Here is a 13,454-nt window from a genome sequence, read left to right on the forward strand (position 1 = left end):
TTCTTTAAAGCAAAGTGGCAAAAAGAGCTTGCCTGTATCCCATAAAATCCCATAAAATCCCATAAAATCCCATAAAATCCCATAAAATCCCATCTATCCCAGGAACTGCTGTGGGATAACGGGGTGCTGGAATTTTCCAAGGAGCTGCATTGTGGAGCAGGGGCCTCCAGGCTCATTTTTCCTCCATTCCCTCCCCTTCTGCTGACTCCAGCAAGCCCCAATTCCCTGGAGGAGCCTCAATTCCAACACAGATAATCCATAAATTATCCCAAAACCTCAGGAAGACGGGAAGAGTCTGGAGCCAGGGCAGCGCAGCCAAGGAAAACAGCTCCCGAAGATCCCAAAAATGCTTCTCCAGCCTGTCCCCGCTGCCACCAGCAGGGCCAGGTTAGCTCTGGTTGGGCTGGGAATTGTTGCCAGAGGGGAACGTGCTCAGCCCATCTCAACTTTCCCTGGATAAACACAGGACAGATCCTTTTCCCTGTGACTTCCCACAAATCCCTCCAGGAGCAAAAGGAACAGCAAACAAAAAGGAAAAGCCCGTGGGGATGTGGCCAGACGGATGAGCACAGAGTGTCCCCGAGGCTGGATAAATATTCCAGACTTGGAGGGAATTTTTGCAATCCCATTTTACCTCTGGGCTTCTTTTTAATCAAGAAAACCCAAAAAACCTCTCTGGAAGCCCCTCCTGGGTTGGGCTGCAGTGGGATAAGGACAAACAGGAATTTCTGGATTTGTTTGTAGCTCCTACAGACAATTCCTTATTCCTGGTTTCCAAAAAAAAAAAAAAAAAAAAAAAAGTCCAGGTGTGACAGTCCCAGCCACAATATCCAAAAAAACCCTGCCACGTTCAGCTCCTGCCTTTCAGACCTTTAGAACATCATGGTCCTGTCCCCATATCCATGGATTCCAAGGATCAGGTGCTGGAGGAGCTCTGAGGCTTCCGAGGATCCATTTCCATGTTGGTGGCTCCATCTCCCAACCGCCCTCAATGAGCCAGAGATTCCCAGAATTGTTTGGGTTGGAAGGGAAGCATAAAGATCCTGGAATTCGGTCACCAGTGGTGTCCCCCAGGGCTGTGTGCCGGGGCCAGCTCTGTTCAATATCTTTATTGACATGGATGAGGGGATTGAGCCTTTCACCAGTAAATCTGCAGACGACACCGAGCTGGGAGCTGTGTCCATCTGCTGGAAGGCAGGAGGGCTCTGCAGGGACACCGGGAACGGTCGCAGGGATGGGCCGAGTCTACCAAGGCCAAGTTGAACAAGTCCGAGCGCCCAGTGCTGCGCTTTGGCCACAATAACGCCCTGCAGCGTTACAGGCTGGGCACGGCGTGGGGACAGGACATTCCCATGCTCATTATCCCAGTCGTGGGTTCTGTTCCCTGCTCTCAGTTTGTTTTGTCTTCCCCCCGCCCGGCTCGCTGCTGGCTTGCTGCTTTGCTAGCTCTGTTTTCCTTTCTTTTTTCTTTGCTTTTCGCTTGCTTGTTTTTTTTTTTTCGCCATTTTTTTTCTCCTTTTTCCCCGGTTTCTGTTGTTCCCTTTCCCAGGAGCTCCCCCGGGGTCTGCGAGAGAAGCTCCGTACCCTCTGCGGCAAAGAGAGACACAGCTCGACCTCCTTGGACTGGTGAAAACATCTGTGGTCATCTCGGGCTATTTCTCTTGTGCTGGGGAGTGTTTTTTGTTGTTCCTTAATAAACAAGTTTTTTCCACTTCCCCTCTGAAGAAATTCCTCCCAAACCCGGTGGTGGGGGGGAAGTTGCGGAGGGTTTTGTTTCCTATAAGGGGCTCCTTTGGAGATGTTTTCCCCTAATTTGTCCTAAACCAGGACAGCACGGCGTGGCCGGACAGCGGGACCCGATGGACGCAGGCTGGACACGAGCCAGCAGCGGGCCCTGGTGGCCAACGACCGACGGCTCCTGGCCTGGATCAGGAGCTGTGGCCAGCAGGAGCAGGGAGGCCATTCTGCCCCTGCACCTGGCACAGGTGAGGGCACACCTCGAGTGCCGCATCCTCGAGGTTTGGGAAGGACGTTGGGACGCTCGAGCGCGTCCAGAGGAGGCAACGAGGCTGGAGAGGGGCTGGGAACACAAACCCTGTGAGGAACGGCTGAGGGAGCTGGGGGTGCTCAGCCTGGAGAAAAGGAGACTCAGGGCTGACCTCAGCACTCTCCACAGCTCCTGAAAGGTGCCTGTGCTCAGCTGGGCTTGGGCTCTTTCTCCAGGAACTGACAGAACCAGAGCACACAGCCTCCAGCTGCACCAAGGGAAATTCAGGTTGGATATCAGGAAAGAGTTTTTCACAGAAAGGTGATAAAGTTCTGGAATGGCTGCCCGGGGAGGTGGTGCAGTCACCATCCCTGGGTGTGTTTAACAAAGCCTGGATGTGGCACTGGGTGCCAGGGTTGAGTTGAGGTGCTGGGGCTGGGTTGGACTCGATGCTCTTGAAGGTCTCTTCCAACCTGGTCATTTTGGGAATTCTGGGAATTCTGGGAATTCCAGCATCTGAGGGATACCTGCCACAATCCCAGGTTGCTCCCAGCCCTGTCCAACCTGGACAAGGGTTGAGCTCCAGTCTAGGAATGACCCCAGGACAAAGACGTTTGTGCGTATTCCCATAAAACCCCAGCTGGAATCTGTGAATGGAGTCCTGCAGAATTCAGCTGATCCTTCCTGGATTAACAATTCCCTGAAATCCTGCAGCATCCTGTGGGAGATACTTTTCCAATCTACCTCCCTGAATCTGGGACGATTCCAAGCACTGAATTCCACGGCACTGACAGAGCCCCCAGTGCAGTGGCTCCGGTGACATTTTTATGGCATCCTGCATTTCCTTCCCATGGATCAGCTGCAGAATGGAATTGGATTCCAAACCTGGATATTTGCAACCCCATGGATGTGCTGAGGATTCTTTTCCTGCGTCATTTGGATCCCCCCCCAGAGTAAATTCAGAGCCTGAGCTGCATCCCTGAAATCCAGCTCCCGTTTTGAGGGATTCAGTGGAACCACCCTGATTCCCCCTTCACAGTTGAGGGAGTTTTATGTCCTCTCCCAGCGTTTTTTCCACATTTCCCTCCTCCTATTTTTTTTCGTAGTGGAAAATCGCTCTCAAAGTGCCCTGAGAGTAAAAACCATCAACTAAAACCACCCTCGATACCAAGGGTGGAACTCCACAGCCTCAAGTTTGCAGCTGGAGAGGAGGAAAAAAGGCATTTTTGAATTCCTTGTTTTTGAAATTCCAGGGTGATCCAACTCCCAGGTTGTTCCATCCTTAACGGGCCATTAAAAGCAATGTTCAAAAAACAAAGGACATCATCCTGTCAGGGAAGTTAATGGAGCAGAACGTTCAGCTCCGTGTTTTCCTCGTGTCTGCCCCGGGAATGTTTGTTTGGAGAGGCTTTTAATGGAGAACAGGTGCTGGAGGCAGAAATTTGGGAACAAATGGAGTGGAAAAAAAAGGGCCAAAATAGAGCGGGAGAGAGCAGGTTGCAAATTCCAGGGAATATTAATGCCATTGCTTGGATTTGAGGGAGAAATCATGTTTTTGTGATTTCCTGAGGTTTTGAAGCTCCTGGGATTAGGCTGGGATTGGGCATGAGCATCATTCCCTGGAATCAATGTGGGTTTTTTCCTTACAAACAGCTCAAAAAATGAAAATGTTCTTTCCGAAGGGAGTATTTCAGTGTTTTGTGTTCATATCCTTATTTCTCTTTTTGGTCTCGAGAACAAATGGAATTTTCTTTCCCAGTTTTTTTCTCCTTTCCTCATTTTTTTCTCCTCCAGTGCCAGCAAAAGAAATTGGTGGCAGGAAGGCTGGAAAAAGGCAAAAGGAGGAATATTTTAAAAATCTATTATTAGATCAATTGGAACTGATAGGCAGGCATCAGGAATTGTTAAGGAATTATGAAAAATCTTCTTTATTCTGGGAAAATCCTCCATAGGATGAAATTCTGGGTAGAGTTGGAGGAAGACCAAGGACAGCAAAGCAAAAAAGCTGCAGATTTTGGCCAAAAATCCCCCCTTGTTACAAAAGCACTACCAAGGGATACATCCAGAGGATCCAGACTGGTTTATTCCAAGAATTTGAGGAGCAAAGATCAGAGCACTTCTTGGAATATCTTGTTTTTCCAACTCATTGACAGTTTGCAAACAAATTTGGGATGGTGAGAGGGCAGGGAAGAGAGACTTTGGCAAAGCAAAGCCTTGTGGATTATCTGGGATCTCTTTGGAACTTGGCTCTTTCCTGGAATTTAATTAAGGATCAAATTATTTGGGATTTAAACCAAAAAATAAAGACAGGAATTAGAAATAATTTTCATTTTTCAGGATTTTTGCCTTTTCTACTCCCAGGGAAGAATTACCATTAGTTTGGGATGCACATTCTGCCTTCTCCAGAACACATTTTTTTGGGGGGGGAATAAAAATCTCCTCGGCTGTGGCGTTAATTCCCTACTCCTAAACCTTGGGAACAACACCAATTTTCCAAGTGTCTGGAAGGAGGAGCTTGGAGCAGAGGTTCTCATAAATCCCAGCCTGGGAAAGAACCACAGCTCACTGCCTGAGCTCATCCCAGCCCTCCCGAATTCCAAGTGTCCGTGGGTGACGTTAGCTCCGTGTGCTCGGATCCAGTTTGGCTCCTGGAGCTGCTGGAGCAGCAGCACCTTGGCTTCTTCGGGAATTTTCACACTTCCATGCACTTGACCTTTGCATTGCAACACTTGGCCCCAACTCTTTTATTTTTCCCTTTTTTTTTTTTTAAAGGTTTTTTGCTCGTTGAAGGAAAAAAACCCAATGCCAGAAAGCTGCCGGGGAAAAGATTGGGAAGGAATAAAATTAATATTAAAAGCACACTTGTGATGAGCCGTTGACATTCCTGGGAACTCCAGAGGTTCCTCCTGTGTTGGGAAGCAGAAGTCTCCCAACAGAAAACACAAGGATGTCCAAATCCCAGGAAAAGAGGGGGAGATTGCAGGAACAAGGGGAGAGGAGTGGGAAAAGCAATTCCTGATGGGAAGGTTTCCAGCTTCGCTCTGGAATCATGCTGAAGGTGCTGATGGCTTTCCTTGGATCCCCCATCCCTGGAAGTGTCCAGGGCCAGGTTGGATGGGGTTTGGAGCAGCCTGGGATAGTGGAGGTGTCCTTGTCCATGGGGTTGGAATTGATGGATCCTGATTATTTGCGGGATTGAGAACTGATGGAAACAGGAGCCGTTAATTGGAATAAAAATGGGATACTCATCATGAGGATTTACACAAGAGAGATGGAATTAGGGAAAGGCAAATTGCAAATAATTCCAGCCTGGGATACTGGAAGGTGTCCCTGTCATGGCAGGGGTGGAATGGATGGATCCTTAAAATCCCTTCAATCCAGCCCATTCCAGAATTCCTTGCCTCAGGCTCAGGACAGGTCATTTATCTCCAGGGATCACAAGGAGCCGTCCCATTTTCCAGCCATATCCCTCCCTCGCGTGCTGACACCACAATTCCAGGTGGAATTCCCTGTTTTCTCTGCAATTCCCTGCTCTCCCAGCTGATGCCACAATTCCAGGTGCAATTCCCCGTTCTCCCTGCAATTCCAGGCACAATTCCCTGCTCTCCCTGCAATTCCTGGTGCAATTCCCTGCTCTCCCAGCTGATGCCACAATTCCAGGTGCAATTCCCTATTCTCCCAGCTGGCTGATCCTCCCCTCAGACATCCGACTCAGCTAAAAATTCCTACAGGGATCAGCCAAGGGAAAATGGCCTCAAACTGCGCCAGGACGCCAAAGGAGCACTTCTGGTTTCTTCCCTTTTCTTTCTATTTATCCACCCCCCAAATTGACAGCAATGGATTTTCCAAGCATTTCCACTTCTTTCCATTTCCTGGATGATCCCAACAAGTTATTCCTGCTTCCAGAAAAAAAAACAGAGTGGGGATAATTGTGCCTCTTCCTTCATTCCCAAAAAACACACACAGGCAAAACTGGGGGTTTGCTTTGGGATTGCCGTTTCTTCCCAATAAAAAAAGTTTGGAATGGACTTTTCCGTTAGTCCTGGTGACATCAGCATCAGGATATAAGAGCAGAAATGAAGAATCCATAGGGAGAAACTTGGAATACAGAGAAGAAAATATTCCCAGCACTTGCTTTGTGCAGCTCCAACAGCTGCACCAAGGGTGGAGGTGGTGACATCAAAACCCTTTGGAAGTGGGGCCTGGGATTTGAGCTTCCTGCAGGTAAAATTCCATCTATTCTGGGAATCCTGGAATGGTTTGGGTGGGAAAGGACCTCGGAAAAGGGGGCAGAGATGCCTTCCACTCCGCCAGGATGCTCCAAGCCCCAATGTCCAGCCTGGCCTTGGACACTTCCAGGGATCCAGGGGCAGCCACAGCTTCTCTGGGAATTCCACCCCAGCCCCTCCCCACTCTCCCAGGGAAGAATTTCTTCCCAATATCCCATGGAAATCCCCCCTATTTCAGTTTAAATCCGTTCCCCTTGTCCTCTCCTTCTCTTCCCATATAAAAACCACCCTCTCTCCTTGAATCCTGGAATTTGGAATGTTTTCCGTCTCCCAAGCCCTCCCTTTCTGCAGCGAGTGTTTGGAACCGGTGGCAAACACAGGAATTCCAAAGTGCCCCTAAATCGGGAGTCTGGGACCAGCAGCTTCTGTTACAAATGGAGAGCATCGGTGGCTCCTTAAAAAATCCCCTTGGGAATTCTGAGGGGGAACAGGGATCAGCCTGAACTCTTCCTTCCCGAGCTGGCCGGAACAGCCAAGAACTGGCTGCCCTCGATCCCTTTAATCTGTCCTATCTCATGTTCTTGGCTGCAGCACAGGCTCAAAATAATCCCAAAATTGACTTCCCGAGCGCCATAAAAACGTCATTCCCAAAAGCACGATGGAAAAGGACCAAAGTTATTTATTCCTCGCAAATATTCCTGCAATTCTTCTGTTTCTGGGTGGAGGGAGAAGTTTCACGCAGGAGAAAAATGATGGGGAATTCAAAATTTAATGCCTGAAGGTTTAAACCTGGGGTGGGATATTCCAAACATTCCCTATGGTGCTAAAAACACTTTGGGATGTGGGATTTGTTAAAAAAAAAAAGGGTCACAGAATATTCCAACCCCGGGACTCTCCAACTTAAAATCACTTTTCCTATCTGATCCAAAATGTGCTGCCAAAAAAAAAAATTCTTGATTGATCCTAAATGGTCTCTGGGGTCAAATTTGGAATCCTACAAAAAAAGTGATTAAAATTAATTTATTTAAATCAGATAGGAATGGGATCCCAGAATTTCCAGGGAATAAAGCTCCCCTGCAAGGGGAAGAAAAATCTCATTTCTGTCCTGCCTAGGAAATATTTTTATGAATATAACTAAAGAAATGAAATAGAATTAAATAAATAGCAAATATTTGAATGGGTAGAAATAATTCATTAAATAAATAATAAATATTTGAAGGGATAGAATTAATAAATTAAATCTAAATAAAGAAACATTAAATATTTTAATGAATAGAAAAAATAAATTAAATCAAATGAAAGAAAAAGTAATTATTTTAATGGATATCATTTAATCAGAAAAATTTCCAGCTTGGAGCAGTTCTAAGCAGATTTGGCCCAGAGGGAGGGAAGAATTCCTTACGCTGGTGAGAAATGAAGGAAAAGGAGAGGAAACTTCCCAGGGGCTGAGACACTTCCGACAACCTCCAAATACGGGGTCTGTGTTTGGGAGCTGCCAGGGAATTCCTGTTTTCCCTCTAAAAGTCAGGAAAGTTGGGTTTTCCAGGAAAGCCAGGTTGGTGCCACAGCTCCTGACTGGTGGCTGGGATTCATCCAAAGTTTTGGAATGGGGAAGTCTCCACAGGAGGGGAGTTCTGGGAACATCTTCTGGGGTAATTTCTTGGAACCCTGGCTGCTGGGAATTCCAGACTTTCTGTGCTGCCAGGCACTGACCCCAGGAGAACACTGCATTGACCTGAGGCCATGGAGAAGCTTCCAAAATGGAATGACAGAGCTGGGATTGTGGGTGTGGAGTTTGGATAGAACTGTGTGATATCACAGAGTGGAAAACTCAGAGTTTAAGGGTTTAGAATACAGGAATAGATAGAAAGCAAGATGGAGGTTTTGGGGCGGAGGCTGGTCCTTCTTCTTCTTCTTCTTCTTCTTCTTCTTCTTCTTCTTCTTCTTCTTCTTCTTCTTCTTCTTCTTCTTCTTCTTCTTCTTCTTCTTCTTCTTCTTCTTCTTCTTCTTTTATTATTATTCTCCTCCTCCTCCTCCTCCTCCTCCTCCTCCTCCTCCTCCTCCTCCTCCTTCTCCTCCTCCTTCTCCTTCTCCTCCTCCTTCTCCTTCTCCTTCTCCTTCTCCTTCTCCTTCTCCTTCTCCTTCTCCTTCTCCTTCTCCTTCTCCTTCTCCTTCTCCTTCTCCTTCTCCTTCTCCTTCTCCATGGGTTTGGGTGGTTTTGTGGAATTGGATAAAAAAGTCCCCATTGCAGGCACGGGTGGTTGGTTATTGGGTTAAAAGTGAAAATAATTCAGGTGTCATTTCCCAATGGGACAGTTGATCCTTGAAAGGCCTTGCAGAGAGAGAGATGGGCTCCATTTTTAGTTTGTTGGAGTGAAGGGCTGCAGAACTCAGGGTTTGTGAGGCTGTGACAGAGATAAGAACTGATCAACATCTCAGTCCCAACATGAAATTCCGTCTGGCACATTTAATCCTGACCTTGGCAGAAAAGAAGCAAAGAATCCGCAGTAATTTAGTCAGGAAGAGGGAACAGGGCTGTATTCCCACCTCCTGAAATTCAGCTGGAACAACAGCCAATGGCCTGCTGGGCTGAGGATCCGTGGATTGGGAAAAGCTCAGCTTCGGGGTGTCTAGGCAGCCTCGAATCCCAGGATGGATTGGGTTGGAAGGGATCTTTAGGATCATCCCATTCCCACCCCTGCCATTTCTGCAATCCCAGGCTGCTCCAAGCCCCATCCAACATTTGGACACTTCCAGGGATCCAGGGCCGTTGGCACATTTTGGGGGAATAACCCCTGGAGTGGGATGGGTTGCAAACCTCTCGTTATTTCTGCAGTCCTGTGGCCGAGGGAGGAGAATAAAATGGGAATGTCCATCCCAAACATGCCTGGGCACCTCCTGCTGTGACAGACACTCAGCTGAGGGGATGTGGCACTGGATTCCCGAGTATTTGTATGGATCCCTGTGTCCAGACTTGATCTCCCATGGGATTGCGCCGCGGCAGAGAGCCTGGGGCTCCAGGACATCATTCCAGGTGTTGCTTCCAGCGGCCTCATGGAAACAAAACTGCTCTTGAGAGGAGCAGGTTTTCCTTGGCTCTGTCTGGCCTAAGGCATCCCAGGAGCCAGGCCTGGCTTAGTCATCCTTATGGGAATACTGGGGCTGATCCAGAGCCTCCCAAGTCAAAGGGAATCTCTCCACTGACTCCGGCAAGGCTTGGATCTGACCCCCCCCCCATTCCTTGTCCACGTGGGAAAACTGTTTTCCTTGAATTCCCTGCGGTAGAACAATTCCAAAGTCCCTGCTTTTAAATTTCTCCCTCCCTTCCACTTTTTAAATTTTTTTCCTTATTTTTTCTCTCTCCTTTGGCAGCAGCTGCTCTGGAAAAGTCACAGGAGAAACATGATCAGGATGTTTTCCTCACTCGTGGCTGCCCTTGGCGTTATCCCGAGGAACTGGGCTGCTCCCTATTATCCATTATTCCCTATTTCATGTGGAATTGTTATCAGGAGCTCCAGGTTCATCAGGAAAAGGCTTTTGATTGGATTGCTGGGATTTATTTCCCTTTTTAAAGCCAACTGGGATTGAAATCCAGGCACAAATCACTGCAGTATTCCCCAGAATTCCATTGCTGGAAGCATCCAGCAATTGTTACGGATAAACATGGGGTGGATTCCATCAACGCCCAGCAGGTGCTCAACGAATCCTCCTTGGTTCCACATTCCTCACCCTTCCAACAAGGAACGTGGAGCCCAGGAGGTGTTTCCTCTGCAGATTTCCCTAGGGAATGAAGAGGGATTGGGAAGGGAGATCCGACCCCCTTTGGATGCTGAGCTTGGCCCCATTATTTGTGAAAAGGTGTTAAAGCAATTCCGGTGGGGAATTCCCTGGTCCACAGGGTTTTGGGAATTCCCTGGTATTCCAGGCGGGATTTAGGATCTGGGCTAAATAAAAAAATTAAAATAAATTCATAAATAAATAAATAAAGCTTCCAAGCTGCCTATTTGATCCAAAAATCCAATTATCCATCAGATTTCTTGGAAATCACTGGGCTGCCTTGACTTACAGCCCCTGATAATCAGTGGAGCAAGGGAATTAATTTATGGCAATTAAACAACACCCACAACCTCCTCTCCCTGGAATGAGAGCTTCAATAAACTCCCTTTCAGTAGTTTATTGAAAATCAGAGATGGTTCCTTATCAAATTCTTATCCCACTGGATGAATATCCCTGGAAAAGTTCAGGTTCTGGAAATAAACAACTAATGGGTTGTTCTTACTTATCTCAGGGAGGATCCCAAATTCTCGGCTCTGCAAAGAGGAATCATGACAATTTTTAGGATTCACTTTTTATTTGCTATCATTTTTTTCCTCGAAGAAATAATATAATATAATATAATATAATATAATATAATATAATGTAATGTAATGTAATGTAATGTAATGTAATGTAATGTAATATAATATAATATAATATAATATAATGTAATATAATATAATACAATATAATGTAATATAATGCAATGTAATGTAATAATAATAATAATAATAATAATAATAATAATAATAATAATAATAATATAACAACAACAACCACAACAACAACAACAACAACAACTGTGTTTTATCGAATCCCAGAATTCCAGGAGGGTTTTGGTGGGAAGGGTGCTTAAAGATGATCCTGTTCCCCCCCCATTCCAGGGACACTTCCCACTATCCCAGCTTGCTCCAAGCCCCATCCAACCTGGCCTTGGACACTCCCAGGGAAGTCCTGGGGAAACTTCCATTGGGAATTCCCAATTTCCCATCTAAACCCACCCTCCTTCATCTTAAAGACCTTCCCACTTTGACTCCATGTTTACATTACAAATATTTATGGGGGAAAAGAATCCAGCCCCATTCCCATCTTTGCCAATCATTTCCTGGGATATTTGGTGGCACCAGACAGATCCTTTCTGTTGGAAAAGCCAACAAAATGGCCCTTCCATTGTTCAGTGGGAATGGTGTGAATCCCTAGGGATGAATCCATTCCAGCCCATGGATCATTCTGCATTATTGTCATTCAGTGACTTCTGCAGCAGAGATTTGGAAATCTCCATCCTCTCTTTGCTCTCTTTGCCACGATCATCCCAAAACATTGAGTCTTTGCTTTGTTTTTTTTTTTTTGTGGGGTAGAAAATGTGAGGAATTCCAGTGAAAAAATCTCCCACTGTTTTGTCTCTGTAATTCACTGGAGGAGGAACATTTTAACCGCCCTGAAATTAAAATGTTCTACTTCGAGTTGTTGAAAAGGGCTTTGTTTGGGTTTTTTTCCTCATCAAACTCCAGTTCTCTGATGTGGTGTGGGAGAGCCGGAGCCTCCAAAGGGATTGGAATCTTGTTTCTTTGGTAGGATGAAAGTTTTATGGCCAAATTACACCTCTTGTCATGTCCCAGCTTAATCCCTGTGAAAGAATCTGTGCCTTAGAATGAGCACATGGGGAGCAAAGGCTTCCAGGCCACTCATCCCACAAAATTTCCACTATAATTCCCATAAAGCTGTGAATTCATAGGACAGTGCTATGGAATTGACTGGGAATGAAATCCTTCACACCGGAGCAGCAAAGTAAAATCTTTAGGATGTGATTTATCAATCAGACATGGATCGTTTCCCTCGTTCCCCAGGGTAATTCAATCTTACAGGAATTTTCAGCACAGAAATAGTTGAGGTAGAAAAATCCTGAGCATTCCAATCCATTGATCCTTTGGAGCACTGAGCTCCCAGGAAAACTCTCAGTGAAGGAATTGCATCCAGAAGTTTATAGAATCTGTGGCTCTCTGTATTGCATGCATTAGACGCTGGATTATCATGGAATCCTGGAATGGTTTGGGATGGATGGGACCTCAGAGCCCATCCAGTGCCACCCCTGCCATGGGCAGGGACACCTCCCATTATCCCAGGTTTCTCCAAGCCCCATCCAGCCTGGCCTTGGGCACTTCCAGGCATTCACCATTTCTCTGGACAATGAAATCTGTACGTCTGTGTTGCACCTGGCAGGAGGAGATCACAGTCCTGAGTGGAAGCCACAAGAATCCCAGTGAAAAAATAACGGAATACTTGGAAAACCCAACTCCTTCCCCTTCATGGCCAAGAAGTTGCTCCTTATCCAATGAATTTCCCTTTGCACCAGGGCTGGGCTTGCTTAGGCAGGAAAGATTTCCCTGGGCATGGTGGGATTTGAAGGTTGGACTTTGGAGGTCTTTCCCAAGCTTCAAGATTCCAGGATGGAATCCCAGACCTCTGGGATCGCCAGAGCACTGACTGCCACTTCCAGGAATTCCCGGGACACCTCCAGGGGTGGGAACTCCAAACCTCTCTGGGCAGTCCCAAGGCTTGACCAAATTTCACCCTTTCCATGGAGAAATTCCTGCTGGTGTCCAGCCTGACCTCCCTGGCCCATCCTGAGGCCCTTTCCTCTTATCCTGTCCCTGTTCCCTGGGAGCACAGCCCGATCCTTGCCTTGCTACAACCTCCCTTCAGGGAGCTGTGGAGAGTGAAACTTCCATGAAATGGGATGGTAACTCGGTCCCATATTCCAGGTCTTGGATCCTTCAGTCAGTGCCTTGAAGCAGCTTTGAGAGATTTGGAAGCAGATTCCTTTTGAAGGGAAAAGATTCCTGGTCTGAGGGATGGCTACTGGAATTCAGCCTCCGCTCCGAGCTGCACGGCTCGGAATTTTCTCCAGACTTCGTGTCCCAGCCTAACTCGAGCCCCTGCCAGCCTGCCCGGAGCTCGGGAAGCAGGAAAACAGCAGCTCCAGGGAAGTTCCTCTCAGGTCACTCCATGCGGAAAAAACGGGAGGCTGGGCAGGAGGACGGGGGATCCTGGTTCCAGCAGAGACTGGAGGGTTTCTCCCTGAGCCGTGCCAGGAGCAGGAAAACGAGCTGGGTTCTGTTCCTGTCACAGAAGTGAGAGCACAAGGCTTGGAATCCCCTGGGAAAACACATGGGATTTCTTGAGGGAAAAACCCCTGCGCACACAGAGCTGTCCGGGCCTTTTTTTAGGTGCTGGAAGTGAGACTTTCATCTGGATCAGATTTCCTCTTGGCTGGAGCTCCCATCCAAACCTGCTGGCCAATGGCAACAAAACTCCAGCCTGACTCCACTCCTAATTGGGCTTCCTTGTTTTCCCGCTGCTGTTGGGATTGGATTTGCAAACGACACCCGAAATATTCCAGGACAGCAAATCCACACAAACAG

Source organism: Vidua chalybeata, chromosome 1 (assembly GCF_026979565.1).
Source record: "Vidua chalybeata isolate OUT-0048 chromosome 1, bVidCha1 merged haplotype, whole genome shotgun sequence".
Classification (NCBI taxonomy): Eukaryota; Metazoa; Chordata; class Aves; order Passeriformes; family Viduidae; genus Vidua; species Vidua chalybeata.